The sequence below is a fragment of the Loxodonta africana genome, chromosome 1, assembly GCF_030014295.1.
Source record: "Loxodonta africana isolate mLoxAfr1 chromosome 1, mLoxAfr1.hap2, whole genome shotgun sequence".
NCBI classification, from domain to species: domain Eukaryota; kingdom Metazoa; phylum Chordata; class Mammalia; order Proboscidea; family Elephantidae; genus Loxodonta; species Loxodonta africana.
In genome coordinates, this window is record NC_087342.1 from 205,138,861 (window position 1) to 205,153,841 (window position 14,981).

A 14,981-nucleotide genomic window follows, 5' to 3' on the forward strand; every position below is an offset into this window, starting at 1 on the left:
AGCTGCTAGCTCAAGTCCTAAGAAGCAGAGGCCAGATGCAGGAGCCAGCTGCAGGATTCAGAACGAGCCAAAGCCCCAGAGCCCTGCCTGAATATCCACCCACACTTGATGCAGGCCACATGCCCAGGGAAACTCCCTTTCAACTGATTGGCTACTCACAGTAGATCCCATCATGGGGGTGATTACATATCAAATCTCAATAGGGAAGTGATCACATTATATGACTGCCAAAACACTGAGAATCATGTCCCAGCCAAGTTAACACACAATCTTAACCATCGCAGTCCACCCCATAGAACAGGGACTCAGTGTTGGTCTTTGCTGCAGTGGCTGTAGCCAAGTTGGCCTTGGTGAGTGGAAGTCCATGTTGCTGGGCCCATGCATAACTTCCACACCATGGATTAGCAGTGCCCTCTTTACTACAGGAAGCAGAGTCATCAACATCTTTAAGACTAAACAGACTTGAAAACCAATTTGGAAAATTTATCCTTATAATTTTGTTTCTCTAGAACCACTCAGTACCAGATGCCTTAGGCTGGGTTCTCTAGAGATACAAAACCAATAAAATGTATAAATATATAGAGAGAGAGAGAGAGGAGAGAGATTTATGTAAAGGAAATGGCTCACATGGTTGTAGAGGCTGTAACGTCAGAAGCCCGTGGGTCAGGAAAGAGACTTCTCATGATTCACATAGCTGCCGGGGCTGGCAAATCCAAGATTGGTAGGCGGGAGAGCAGGGCTGTTGCTCACAGGCTGTGAAGAACGAATGCAAAGATTGGCAGGCAAGACAGCAGGTAAGCTGCTAGCTCAAGTCCTAAGAAGCAGAGGTCGGATGAACAGGAGCCAGCTGCAGGAGCCGGAATGAGCAAAAACCCCAGAACCCTACCTGAACATCCACCCCTAATGGATGCAGGCCACACACCTAAGGAAACTTCCTTTCAAATGATTGGCTACTCACAGCAGATCCCATCATGGGGGTGATTACATATCAAATCTCAACAGGGAAGTGATCACAACATTATATGACTGCCAAAACACGAGCATCATAGCCCAGGCAAGCTGACACACAGTCTTAACCATCATACTCCCTAAGCTCTTTTTGCCTTTTCCCTTGGGTACATGACTGTGTAGCAAAAGACTGGTTTTCCCATTCTTCTTTGCAGTTAGATGTGACCAAGTTCTCAGTGATGGAATGTGAAAGGAGGTGGGGGTGCCATCTCAGGGACTATAACTTTAGGCATTGGGCTGTTTCATCTGCATCCTTTTTCTTTCCCACTGGCTGAACCTAGACATGGTGGTAACCCAGGTTCAGCCATATGGATGATAAGAATGCCCTAGGGGTGAGGAAGAAACATGGAAGCTGTCTTAGGTTATCTAGTGCTGCTATAACAGAAATACCACAAGTAGATGTCTTTAACAAAGAGAAAATTATTCTCTCTCAGTCTGGTAGGCATGAAGTCCAAATTCAGGGTGTCAGTTCCAGGGGAGGGCTTTCTCTCTCCGTTGGCTCTAAGGAAGGGCCCTTGTTATCAATCTTCCCCAGTCGAGGAGCTTCTCAGTACAGGGACTCTGGGTCCAAACGAAGCTTTATTCTCCTGGCTCTTGTTTCTTGGTGGTATGAGATTTCATTTCTCTCTGCTTGGTTCTCTCTCTCATATCTCAAAAGAAATTGACTTTAGACACAACTCAATCTTATAGATTGGGTCTTGCTTCATTAACATCATAGAGGCAGGATTTACAACACATAGGAAAATCATATCCGATGACAAAATAGTGGACAATCACACAATACTGGAAATCATGGCCTAGCCAAGCTGACACACATTTTTGGGGAACATAATTCAATGCATAACATAAGCATCCTGAGTATCTGTAATCCGTGTAAAGCAGGACTATTCCACAGACCTGAAACGCTCAGTGCAGAAGAGAGAGCAATAAACTATGTTTGTAAAGTCACTATATTTTGGGATTGCTTTGTTTCAGCAGTTTAACATTACTCCAGTGAATACATTCAGATACATCTGTGTTAAACAGAATTACAAAAATACGTTTTAAAGCCAAAATAGAAATAATTTACAGCTAATTTCTATCACTGTTCCCCTCCATTATCATCGATGATTGAAAGCCAATTGGAGCCCAACAGGGAAGATGAAGTCCTGCAAGTGGGCAACTATGTGTTGCAAAATGCATGGCATCTAAACTAATACTTGTCAAATATGAGTTACAACATATTTTCTTGTAACTTTATAGTGTAATATCTGTCTGTGCTTTTATTTCTAGTGAAAATAAATAATTTACTTAAGCTATCTCTCCCAAAAAAAGGATTCTGTTAAATAGAAAACTTAGCTTGATTTACTCAGCTATTTTCAGTGATGGGATTTTTTTCTCTGGCAAGTTGAGATGATGCCCCACAATGTTCTTCTGTCCTGAACAGGGACTGTTCTCGTTTGCCATCCTAGTAACTCAGGAATCAAGAGGAGCAGAACCAGTCATTTTTTCCACAATTTTATTTCATCTCACTCTTCATATGTCTTTGGTCCCCACCAGTTCACCTGGCCTTTTCTAAGACTGATTTCAGATGGCAAAGGGCAAGCATGGAGGGGTCAACATGGATATTCATCAATTAATTTGACAGGGCCTTCTAGATGTAATACACACAAATAGAGACCAAGCAGTGTAATGATGACTATAAGCATCTCTCCAGACTGAAGACCTTTGAGGTGATATCTCATCCATCTCCTGCCACAGGCTCTCTGCTTCCTATGACACCCAGTGTCTGTCTGACTATAAACATGTTCGTTATATTGAATAGGCTCAACCAATGATGTGCGGTAGATAATTGATTTATGCAAGCAATGGTAGTATTTTAACAACTGATTGTATGTGTATCAATCTGGGTAGAAAAAGCATTGCCCAGATTCCATGCCACTGGCACTGATGGTCAGGCATAGGATACATCCTCTGTTAAGTTGAAGTGTGCCCCCCAAAGATATATTGAAATCCTAACCTCTCCCCCCAATACTTGTGACTATTATCTAGTTTGGAAATGGGGTCTTTGAAATTGTTATTAGTGAGTTAACATGAGGTCATACTTGAGTAGGGTGAGCCTTAATGCATTATGACTGGTGTCCTTATAAGAAGAGGAGACACAGAGAGGTACAGAGGGAAGACCCTCATGCAAAGACAGAGGCAGAGTTTGGAGTGACTCATCTACAAGCTAAGGAATGCCAAAGATTGCCAGGAACTGCTAGAAATTAGAAAGAGCAAGGAAAGATCTTCCCCTAGAGTCTTCAGAGAGAGCATTGCCTTGTTGATACTTTGACTTTGGGCTTCTAGCCTCAAGAACTGTGGGACAATAAATTTCTGTTCTTTTAAGCCACTTTGTTACAGCAACACTGTTGCTATTGTTGTGTGCCCCCATGTCCATTCTGACTCGTAACAACCCTATAGGACAGACTAGAACTGCCTCATAGGGTTTCCTAGGCTGTAATATCACTAATATCACATGCCAAGTAAAATTTTGCTGAAGATCATTCAAAAGTGGCTGCAGTAGTACATCAACAGGGAACTTCCAGAAATTCTAGCTGGATTTAGAAGAGGATGTGGAACAAGGGATATCATTGCTGATGTCAAATGGATCCTGGCTGAAAGCAGAGAGTACCAGAAATATGTTTACCTGTGTTTCATTGACTACACGAAGGCATTCGACTGTGTAGATCATAGCTAATTACGGATAACATCATGAAGAACAGGAATTTCAGAACACTTAATTGTGCTCATGAGGACCGGCTACATAGATTGAGAGGCAGTCGTTGAAACAGAACAAGAGGATACTGACTGGTTTAGTCAGAAAAGGTGTGAATCGGGGTCGTATCCTTTCACCATACTTATTCAATCTGTATGCTGAGCAAATAATCCGAGAAGCTGGACTATATGAAGAAGAATGGGGCATCAGGATTGGAGGAAGACTCATGAAAAACCTGCCTTATGCGGATGACACAACCTTGCTTGCTGGAAGTGAAGAGGACTTAAAGCACTTACTGATGAAGATCAAAGACCACAGCCTTCAGTATGGGTTATACCTCAACATAGAGAAAACAAAACTCCTCACAACTAGACCAATAAACAACATCATGATAAATGGAGAAAAGATTGAAGTTGTCCAGAATTTCATTCTAATTGGATCCACAATCAACACCTGTGAAAGCAGCAATCAAGAAATCAAATCCATCGTATTGGGTAAATCTGCTGCAAAAGAACTCTTTAAAGTGTTAAAATCGAAGATGTCACCTTGAAGACTAGGGTGCATTTGACCCAAGCCATGGTGTTTTCAATCGCCTCAAAAGCACGCAAAACCTGGAAAATGAATAAGGAAAAGCAATAATTGATGCTTTTGAATTAAGGTGTTGGCTAAGAATATTGACTATACCATGGACTGCCAAAAAAATGAACAAATGTATACAACCAGAATGCTCCTCAGAAGCAAGGATGGCAAGACTACATCTCACATACTTTGGACTTGTTATCAGGAGGGACCAGTTCCTGGAGAAGAACATAATGCTTGGTGAAGTAGAGGGTCAGTGAAAAAGAGGATGACCGTAATGAGATGGATTGACATGGTGGCTGGAACAATGGACTCAAGCATAATAGTGATTGTGAGGATGTTGCAGGACCAGGCAGTGTATCGTTCTGTTGTATTTTGGGTTGCTATGAGTTGGAACTGACTCGACTGCACCTAACAACAGCAATGTTACAGGAGAAGATAGCCAAGTCTTTTCTCCTGAGGAGCAGCTGATTGGTTTGAGCCATTTACCTTTTGGTTAGCAGCTAAGCACTTAATCATTGCCCTCACCAGGTCTCCTAGGAAACTAATGTACCCTCTTTTCTAATCCCCACCCTCAAATCTATTTTCCATTTTTCATCTCAATGCTTAGTCATTAGTAGTGTGAACTGATCGTTTATTTCCACCGATCTTCAGCAAAGGTATTGATTAGGGTATTTACCCTCCAGGTCTGGAATGCTTTGATGACCATGGGATATAACGAGTTGTTTTGTTTTCAGTATCGGAACCAGGAGGTTAGGGAATTCATTTCTTCTGAATTTTCCTAAAACTTTTCAACCTGTTTTCGTCAAGTACATTCTAAGTCTCTGCAATCCCTCCATGCTCTATCAAAGACAGATCTTTTGCTAGATCCTCAACCCGTTTCAGTTCTACATTGAAAATTATGAAAAAATACTGTTAGTCACTAATTTGATAAAGTCCAAAGAAAGAGATATTTACTTAAGGTAAAACTGAAAGAAGTCTCTCCAGAGCAATAAGAACATATCAAATAAATAAATTCTATTCAACTTTGGGGGTGAATGTTGTGACAAAATATTATTTTGAAGTTCAAAAAAGACTAGTTCTAGCTAACTTGTGACCAGAGTTGTGCATACAATGACTTTGCTGGTCCTGTACAGGGACACAACAGGGTGGTAGAATGGACGGGAGAGACAGAAGCTCTAAATCTGAACTTCTGCTCTGCAGCCTTCCTATTGGGTGATCTGGAGCATTTTCTTAAAGCCTTTTTACCCTCATCTTCCTTCTCTGTGAGACAAGGACAATGATTCCTACAATGCAAGGTTGCCACGAGGTATAATGGAATCCCCTTAGTTGGGTGCTCTGGAAGGGGACTGGCAATAAGTATGAGATCAATGTGTACTGGTTCCCACCTTCCACCAGATTAATTAATGATTCTTTTATTTGTTTACCCATTTGTTGAGATTGGTTATCTTTGATTTCATTTCATCACTGGAAACACTGAGTACTAGATGTTTCCATTTCTTCTGCATTATAGAGCAAATCATAATGAAAAGCTAAGGCTCAAATTCATTACTCAGCTTTCCTTCGTTTCTGCCATCATTGTTGTTAGGTGCCCTTGAGTCAGTTCCAACTCATAATGACCCTATGTACAACAGAACAAAACATTGGCCTGTCCTGTGCCATCTTCACAGTTGTTGCTATATTTGAGCCCATTGCTTCAGCTACTGTGTCAATCCATCTCATCGAGAGTCTTCCTCTTATTTATTGACCCTCTACTTAACCGAGCCTGTTGTCCTTCTTCCAGAGGCTAGAGTTCCTGGTCTCTAACCTAGACTATTCAGCCAGCTGTGGCTGCTCATTGGAGGCTGCAGGTCATCTAAGAATACTTATAGTTTACACTCATAAAACCTTTTTGATAAAAATTTTTCACTGACATGAACTCTTTCTTCTACTCAAACAACTTTACTCGCTATCTCCCACAAGACATTGAACTTTCATACTCTTGTGGCCTTTGTTCACAGAACTTGTTTATCTAGAATGGCTTCCTTCTCTCTCTGCTTACATAATCTTATCACACTACCTTTCCTTTTGCAGCTCACATCTTGCTTTCTTTATGACGTTTTCCCTAATTTGCACCTGGATTGACTTCAAGTTCTGGTGAGCTCCCAAAAAGCTTGTTATCTTTATTACTTATTTGACATTTAACATTTTCCATCTTCTGTGAAGCTACTGGAGTGTGGCAGAACAATCCTGGTCTAGGTGTCAGCAGCCCTGAGTGTTGGGCTGACAGCAGGATTATCTCTCGCTGTAACCTGGGCTTCCTTGCCTGTAAAACTGAGGCAATAATACATACACAAGTGGTTTGCTTTGAGAACCCAAAGAAATGTTAAAACACTTATAATCAATAAAATCTTGTACAAGGAAAGGGATTATTACTATTATAAGCACATGTTTTACTGTATTCATTTTTGTTTCTTCCAAAATACCCAGCACAGTGCCTTGAATATAATATCAATAAAATGAATGAATGAACCAAGTAGGAATCTGAAGACCTGGAGACAGTTGTGCCAGCTGCACACTTTGGCCTCGCATCTGAATTCTGTTCACTCTTTTGTAAAATGAGGATTAGTCTAGAGTCTAGACCAGTGAGTATTAACCCTGGTTGTATATTGAGAATACCTGGGGGAACTTTGAAAAAATGCACGTGCCCAGGTCCCCCTTCAAATCAATTCAGGTTCTCCGAGTTTTGAAACAACTACAACTTACATAGAAGTTGGAAATAGAGGACAAAAATGTTTTCTTTCCCTGAACCCCTAAAGGTTGTTGTTTGCCGTCCGGTTAATTCAGACTCATAGCAACGCTATACACTGCGGTGCAAATTTCTATAAACAAGTACATCCTCCTACATAACAGCAGCATAGTCATCAAGATCTGATGGATAACGTGGCTACATTATATCTATCTAATCCTCAGATACCGTTACATTTCACCCATTGCCTGCAAAAACGTCTTTGTAATTGGAACCTGTTCAGAGTCACACATTACCATGTCTTCTTAGTCTCCTTTAGACTGATGCCGCCATTCCTCAGTATTTCCTCAGTTTTCATGACCTTGACACTTTTCTAGGTTGCAGTCATTAATTTTATTCTATTAATTAAAAAAATCTTTTTAGTCACATAACATAAATGATTTTAGAAACATAAACGAACCATTTTAAAAGGTATAATTCTGTGACATTTACTATACATTGTGCAATCACCTGTCTAGTTCCAAAACGTTTTCATCACCCCAAAAGAAAACCCCATACCATTGAGTAGTCATTCCCTATTCCCCAACAACCCCCCCACACACACACCAAATTCTCTGTCAACCACTAATCTGCTTTCTGTCTGTATGCATTTGCTTAGTCCAGATATTTCATAGAAATAGAATCATACGCTACGTGACCTTTTGTGAATGGCTTCTTTAACTTAGTGCATAATGTTTTCAAGGTTCATCCACCGTTGTAGCCTGTATAAACACTTCACTTCTTTCTATAGCTGAGTAGTATTCCATTGTGCATGTGTGTATTATAACTCGTTTACCCATTCATCTGTTGATAGACATTTGGGCTGTCTCCAGCTTTTGGAAAGTGCTGCTGTGAATGTTCATGTCCAAGTATTTGTCTGAGTACCTGTTTTCAATTCATCTGGGTAAATACCTAGGAGCAGAATTGCTGGGTCGCTTAGTAATTTTATATTTTAACGTTTTGTGGTACCAACAAGCCGTTTATTTTCTAGAATATCACTCAGTTTGGGTTTGCTTGATGCTTCCTTATGATTAGATTCAGATTATGTATCTTTGGCAAGAATATCACAGAAGTAACATAGGGTTCTTCCCACTGAGGCACATGATTTCAGTTTGCCCCATTATTACTGAGATGCACTTTGGTCACTGGATTAGAATGATGTCTGTGTGGCTTTTCAACTGCGAAGCTAATCTTTTCCCCTTTGTAATTGAGAAGCATTTGCTGGGATACTTTGAAACTCTGTAAATGTTTGAACCTCACCAAACGTCCAACATATTTATTAATATCTGTATGGATTTATAATTTTCTATTTTAGTCAATGAGTTTAAATCTGTTACCATAATTATTTATTTTAATGCCCAAATTGTCCCAAATCTGGCCAGTGGGAGTCCCATCAAGCTGGCTCCTGTGTCCTTTTCACATGTACTCATCATTTTTTGAGCACTTTCTTCTTCCTGCCACAACAAGGTGATACAGATTCATTGGGCGCTTTCCTTGCCCCAGGCCTGGAATCGCCATCTCTCCAAGGAACTCTTGTTTTTTTCAGTGGAGAATGGTATTTGAAGCAGAGCTCAGGGTGTTGGGCGTGCTTATTGCTACTGGGCTATTTCAGCTGCTAGGCCCTCTCAATAGATAGAGCTAGTGAGCACGTGACTGTGTAAATCTGTGTATACACACACTTCACATCTTTATTTATCTCTGTCTACCCGTTTTGAAAACTGTGAGTTCACACTGATAACTACAATCCCAGTCCAAAACAAGGTTTATTCTAGTTTTTCTCCTTTCAATGTTTGTCATTCCCTTCTCAGCTTTACGACTTTAGGAATTTGAAAATAAATCATATGGAACACCAACAAAGATGTTCTTCATTTTCATTGCTCAGCACACTAAAAAAAAATCACAAATTTATTAAACAAGATACATCTGTTTTATGTAGCTCTCTTATGTAAAGCTTCTTACAAAAACACCCATGCACACATACACATTCACACCTGCTCATAAACTTCAGATTAAGAAAAAGCACATTCTAACAGACATTTAAGTGTTGCTTCGATGCGGATTTATGAAACTGTGCTATCCTTTACAGCCATTTAATTGTAATTGAAGCATCACTTTAAATAAAGGAATTTTTTTTTTTTTTTAATATGGGAGGAAAAATAATCTTTCTACGTTTTAAAACCAGAAATAGGATACATAAATAGATTTGTCCCTTGTCAGGAGAGGTGGAGTGGCAGTCCCTCTACAAGATGGGAAAAGTTGTGCATTCAGCAATCCGTGACGAGCACATGTTGAGCCAGACAGCACTGCGCTGGAACGCCGCTTGCCTGATGGACACCCAGAGATGGGATTATTTGTGTTGGCAAAGCTTGCCTCTGTCACAATTGAGAGAAGGCAGCTCCCGTGGATGGAGACAGCCACTTGAGAATGTTCATATCATGTAAGCTGCACTTTGCTTCAAGTTCACTGTGTTTTCAATATACGCTCTAGTCAGAAGACCATACTTTCTTTCAGAGGTATCACCTGTTTCATTCACAGTATACTCATGATCCATACAATTATAAGGAGGCCTGGAATTACCTATATCTTGACATTTTCTGTTGAAGTAAGTGCAGGATATCTGTGGGACTTTGAATTGCCAATGAAAAGTTTAGTTGTGGTTAAAAATAAAAGAAAAATTTAAATTTTCTTTCATAGTAGTCTTGGAAACTGCTATGACCATACGTATTTTACTTGATCGCCAGTTTTGCTGCATTGGTCATTACCTAAACATTCTTTATCTTTTAACAATTCCATACCTCTTATCATTGTAATAGTAGGAGGCTAGTATGATCAATTCCCTACCCAAATCGACAGTTGAAGTCTTTATAGTGCATGTCAATTGGATTGCATTTATAGTGGAGATCATCTTGTGTAAACAAGTTTTACTTTTACTGCTATGTCTTGTTTGGGCATTCAACCACGCATTAATTACTAATCCAGGATACCATTCAATCAATCAGAGTGTTTTTAACCTTTAAGCTTTCCATTAGGTGGCAATCAGTCACCCCTTACAACTTCTTTGATAGTTCTGACCAAAGATTCCTGTTTAAATATTGAGGCCATATAGCATAAATACGATTTTATTTTTACATTTTAAAATAGATGATTATTGAATGGCAAGGCCCTAAAATAGCGTAGTGGTTAAGAGCTTGGCTGCTAATCAAGATGTTGGCAGTTCAAACCTACTAGTCGCTCCTTGGAAATCCCATGACGCAATTCTACTCTGTCCTTTAGGGCTGCCACGAGTTGGAACCGACTGGATGGCTCCTAATAACAAATTGTTAATCAGTTGCATTGGTTCAACTGCTTAAAGCATTTGTGTTTCCATTAGTGGGGAGGAAAGGTAGGAATAGATATTGGGAGACAGTAGTAGAAAGTACAGAAGTCTCTGGATGACTCAAAAGGTTAGTGGTTGGAATGCACACAGAGGTGCCTCAAAGGCCAGGCTGGTGGTCTGCTTCTGAAAGGTCACGGCTTTGAAAACCCTACAGAGCAGTTCCACTCTGCACACATGGGGTTGCCATGAGTTGGGATTGACTTGATGAAATGAGCAACAACAACAGTAGAAAATAAGTCATCAGTAGGAGCAGGATACATATACAAGACTTTCTAAGAGATGGAGTGATTGAAGACCAAATGCATTTTAAAGTAAATAACTGGAAAAAGTAGAAGAGATTATTTTACAAAATAAAACAATGAAAGCAGAATTTTCTCTAAAGGAAAACTACATTAAAAATGAAATTAGGACATTATTCCTTAAGAATATTTTTACATAACAAATTATTTCTTGTTCATATTTAAAATACATCTAAAGCAGCTTGCCTTTCTATCAAGTCAGTGCAATAATTCAAGTTGCATAAAATTGTCCTCTTTTAATTATCTGAATAGTGATGCTACATGAAGGAAACTGGTCTAAGAATTTTACACATTCTAGAAACTTCTAAATATGCATTTGAATTAAGCCCGTTCTAGCCAAAGTAAGACTATGCTCCTTTTAAGACTTTTAAAAAAAATGAGACATTTTCTACCAAATATCCTAGAGATTACCCTTTCTCTGGGGGTATTTCCTGACCTATTTAGAAAAGGAATGTGGAGAGAGTAGCCCTGTTTATAACAAAATCTCTTTTTTGTATAAGCCCAGTTAAATATATAATATTGCATCATACATGAAAGAACCTTCCCCTGGGTGCGTCTATAACCGACTACAGAGTGCCATCCACAGACTCTAACAGATGCCCAACAGAGGAGTTCCAGGCTCCAACCTCCCTCTAGTCTCTTGTGTTAATGAGGACTCTTGATGCAGTTTAAGGCACACTAGTGAGCAGCTCTAAATCAGAGCTCATCCTGCGGAAGGAAAGTTTACACTGGATACCGAGGCCAGTCCGTTAGAATTCCAGATGTGGGGCCTGTACCCTGCCTCTGACCAGCATCCATTTCTGTGCGCCACAGCTGGCCCATGTAAATGTGCCATATTGCTGCCCATCTGCTCAGAGAGTGCACAGTGGCACATCTCTCTCTGACAGTGGACCGTTTTATGGAATGCTATAAATATTGAAATTCATAGGCATGAAGCAGCAGATTTTTAATGTTGCTTAGAGAGACATTTGAGCCACAACCTTTGGCAGAAGCATACACTGTTAGTATCTCAGTACACTGTGCACCATTTGGTTCAGACTCATGAACAACTTTTCCAGGGATTTCATGGCTCTCCAATCCCAGGTAAAATGGAGTACAGACCCTGAGGGATGGTATTTAGTGTGAATGTCACCCTGCATACAATGTGCATTTGGGATATGGACTTTCCAGCCCTGTGCTGTGGTAAACCATATGTTAATGTTTTTATACTCAGAAAAGATTAGATCGGGGACCAATAAAGTTTCAAAACTACAAATAATAGGCTAACCATTGCGAGATGTGAAGCGTTCCTTCAGCTGGTTCTTTTCCAAAGTCTCTGCAATTTTCATTTCTGAAATGGCCAGGCTGTATTTTGTCCTAGGAAACCAGCTTATCCATATTTTATAGGCTAATATGTGCAAATTTTCTATCAGAGAGTAAACATCCCCATTAATGTGAAATTACTGGTGTGTGATCTGGGTAAAAAAAATAGAAAATTGCTGTGTGGTATTCGCCCCCTCTCACCCAAAGCGTCTCAAGCAAGCTTTGAGGTGAAAAGAAAGTAAATCAGAGCATGGGGATGAAAAGTGAGCAGGATACCTGTGTGGGTTTTTTTTTTTTTTTTTTTTCTGGGGGTCACTTTCTTTGTCCTTAATGAATTGTGAGGCAAGGCGAAGCTGTTTAAGACAAAACTGGACACGGTTTTTGTGCAACAGCCACTTTGCCTTCCCTTCAGTTCTACTGTGAAAAGGCTCAAGAAACAGGAAACACCCTTGTAACAATTGTCAGGGATTTCACGACAGAAGCGAATCACTCATTTAGAGCAGTGAGTGGTTGGGAGAGGACGTGCTAATGCTCCCGCTTTGGCATTTGTGTGTAGACCAGAGCTGTTAACCAAAGCTAATGTGATGACTATGAAAAAATAAAATACTTTTCCTGCCTAATTGATGCAAAGGATTGAAAACAATCAAAATCCAAACTGCATTTCTATTACGCTTCTGGCAAGAACATTTCTCAAGACTGTGACACTTTTCAACTTGGCTTCATTATCATTTTCCAGTTGCTTTGTGGTTTTTGTATTTTTTTCCCCCCTAAATAGAAACTCACAGCTTTGTTAGTGAAGTTGTAACATTCCAATGAAAGCTGCGTCATTGCTCAAACATGTCCCCGAGTTCCCAATCAGCAGAGTTATGTAAGGTGGCAGGTTAATAAATGCGACACACTGAAATCATTTGTACCAGATTATCTCTCCTTCCAAACTCTGACAGATGCTAAGTCCAGCTGGTAAGGAAAGTTTATAGGCGAGTTGGATCTGGGGTCTTCACACACTCCACAATGTTGGCTACCAATGCTTGTTTTAATGAGTCACGGATTGCCTGTTTATCTTCTGCTCCCTGCTGTTTCTGCATTTTCTCTTCCAGAACAATCCTAGAAACACATGCTGCTACAGACGCTGGAGCAATGTGTGTAGACATTTGAGCCAAATTATTATAAAGAACTCTTTCTTCTCTGATATTAAAAAAAGGAGTGAGAATTGCACATTGCCTAGCAAATCGTTATCTCAGATGTTCACTGTGACATGCTCAATATGGCCTACCAGAAAAAGTTGGAGACATTTGAAACCTTAACAACTACACAAAATGACACTGTAATTGGCGGGTTTTGTTGTTCATGTTCTGGCTCAGCTAAAACTGCTCTAAACACTTTGTTTAATGATGTTACATTATGACAACACATGGCTTCTATACAGCAAGTCATCATGTTTAACATGCAACTACACAGGAAAAGCAGCAAGTGGCCAAGAAACTGTACCAGGGGTCACCCTTAGAAGGTTTCCTGTCAAATCAAAGACAAATTAAGCATAAAGTCTCCAAATAATTCCACTTCTCACTAAGCATTCACTTAAGTCAAGTTCCCAATCCCACTGGTTTAAAATGACTTTACCAGGAAAGCTGTTGGCTTGAGTGTGTGCGTGTTGGAGAAGTGGGGGAGTGTTGCCATCACATTATTTAACACTTAACTAAGATTTGAGAAAAGAAGAAGAAAGAAATAGAGGGAAGGAGGAAGAAAGAAAGAGAGGAAGGAAGGAAAACAAGCCTTGAGCAGATTGCTCACTGGAATACAGATATTTTTCTTTGAGCTTCAAAAAAATTCTTTTTAATTTAGTAAGAAACTCACCCTGTCCCTCAAATAGATGAATTAGTATTGTATTCTTCTACATTTTAATAAAATTTTTGCTCATCTTCTGGCTGGATAGCTTTCATGATCTTAGAAATATACGATGAAAATTAGACACAGCCTCTATCCTCAGATATTTTGAATTATAATGACGTGGGGACTTGACGGACAAAAATAAAGGTAAGATCTATACATAAAGAAAAAATACAGACATTGCAAAATAGTTCTGATGAAGAGTTCAGTTAAAGATTATGATGGCAGTTTGGAAAATGTTTGACATCACATTTGTGGGAGAATTTTGCATTGGAATAATTAAATCTAGGAAAGGAAGAATTGGACAAAGAAACACAACATTGGGTTTGAACATGGGAGAAGTCCTGTGAGAATAGAGACTGGGGCTATGCATGAGGGGGACTACCTGACAAGATGATCCAAGTGCTCTTGGAAAGGCTTGGAGGGTCATTGCTAAAAATAATTGTTTTGTCCAGAAGACATCAGGAAACTGATTACCGTATTTTTACACAAATAACGCAGGGCTTCTGTGTTTGTTTGCTGGCCACGTCCTCTCTCTCGTCACCCCCCCCAACCCTGAGGCACCTTCACAAGTGCCACCGTGCTGATTTTTATCCACATGTTGCTGTAAAAAAAAATTAGCATAGCCAGGCCAGCACATAAGCACAGTAGGCCCGTGTTATTTGTGTAAAAATATAGCAGTGTTGTGTGGTACAATGTGAGGATGTAGAGTAAAACATTTTGGACAAGAGAGAAGCAGAAGGTTAGGAGACATGAAGTCACAGAATTTATATCATGCTTGAACATCATTTCATTATCTCAAAAAAGTGATCAAAGATTTTTCCATGTATGGCTACGTGCACTTTACAGAAGAATCCTTGTGCCCAGTTAGCATTTATATTGAGTTTCAGAAAATATTTTCTTTACTAAATCTGTATTTTTGTTTTTAAATAAACAAGGCTATATCACTCAATGCATTTCATTGCCATTTTAGCTATTAAATAATTTAGAACAAAATTTGTCAAGAATTTACTTGCTCACATCAGG

General features: G+C 39.7%; 1 long non-coding RNA gene across 13 annotated transcripts in view; it reads left to right on the forward strand.

Moving 5' to 3' along the window:
• Window positions 1–14,981, forward strand: part of LOC111752061 (uncharacterized) — a 213,825-nt gene that overhangs the window by 86,615 nt on the left and 112,229 nt on the right. The window contains exon 1 of one of the 13 annotated variants that reach the window (XR_010323007.1): window positions 8–9,528. The exons of the other annotated variants lie outside the window; for them this stretch is intronic. This is a non-coding gene — a long non-coding RNA (uncharacterized LOC111752061). Of the gene's footprint in view, window positions 1–7; window positions 9,529–14,981 lie in introns of those variants that run through there. 13 annotated transcript variants of the gene reach the window in all.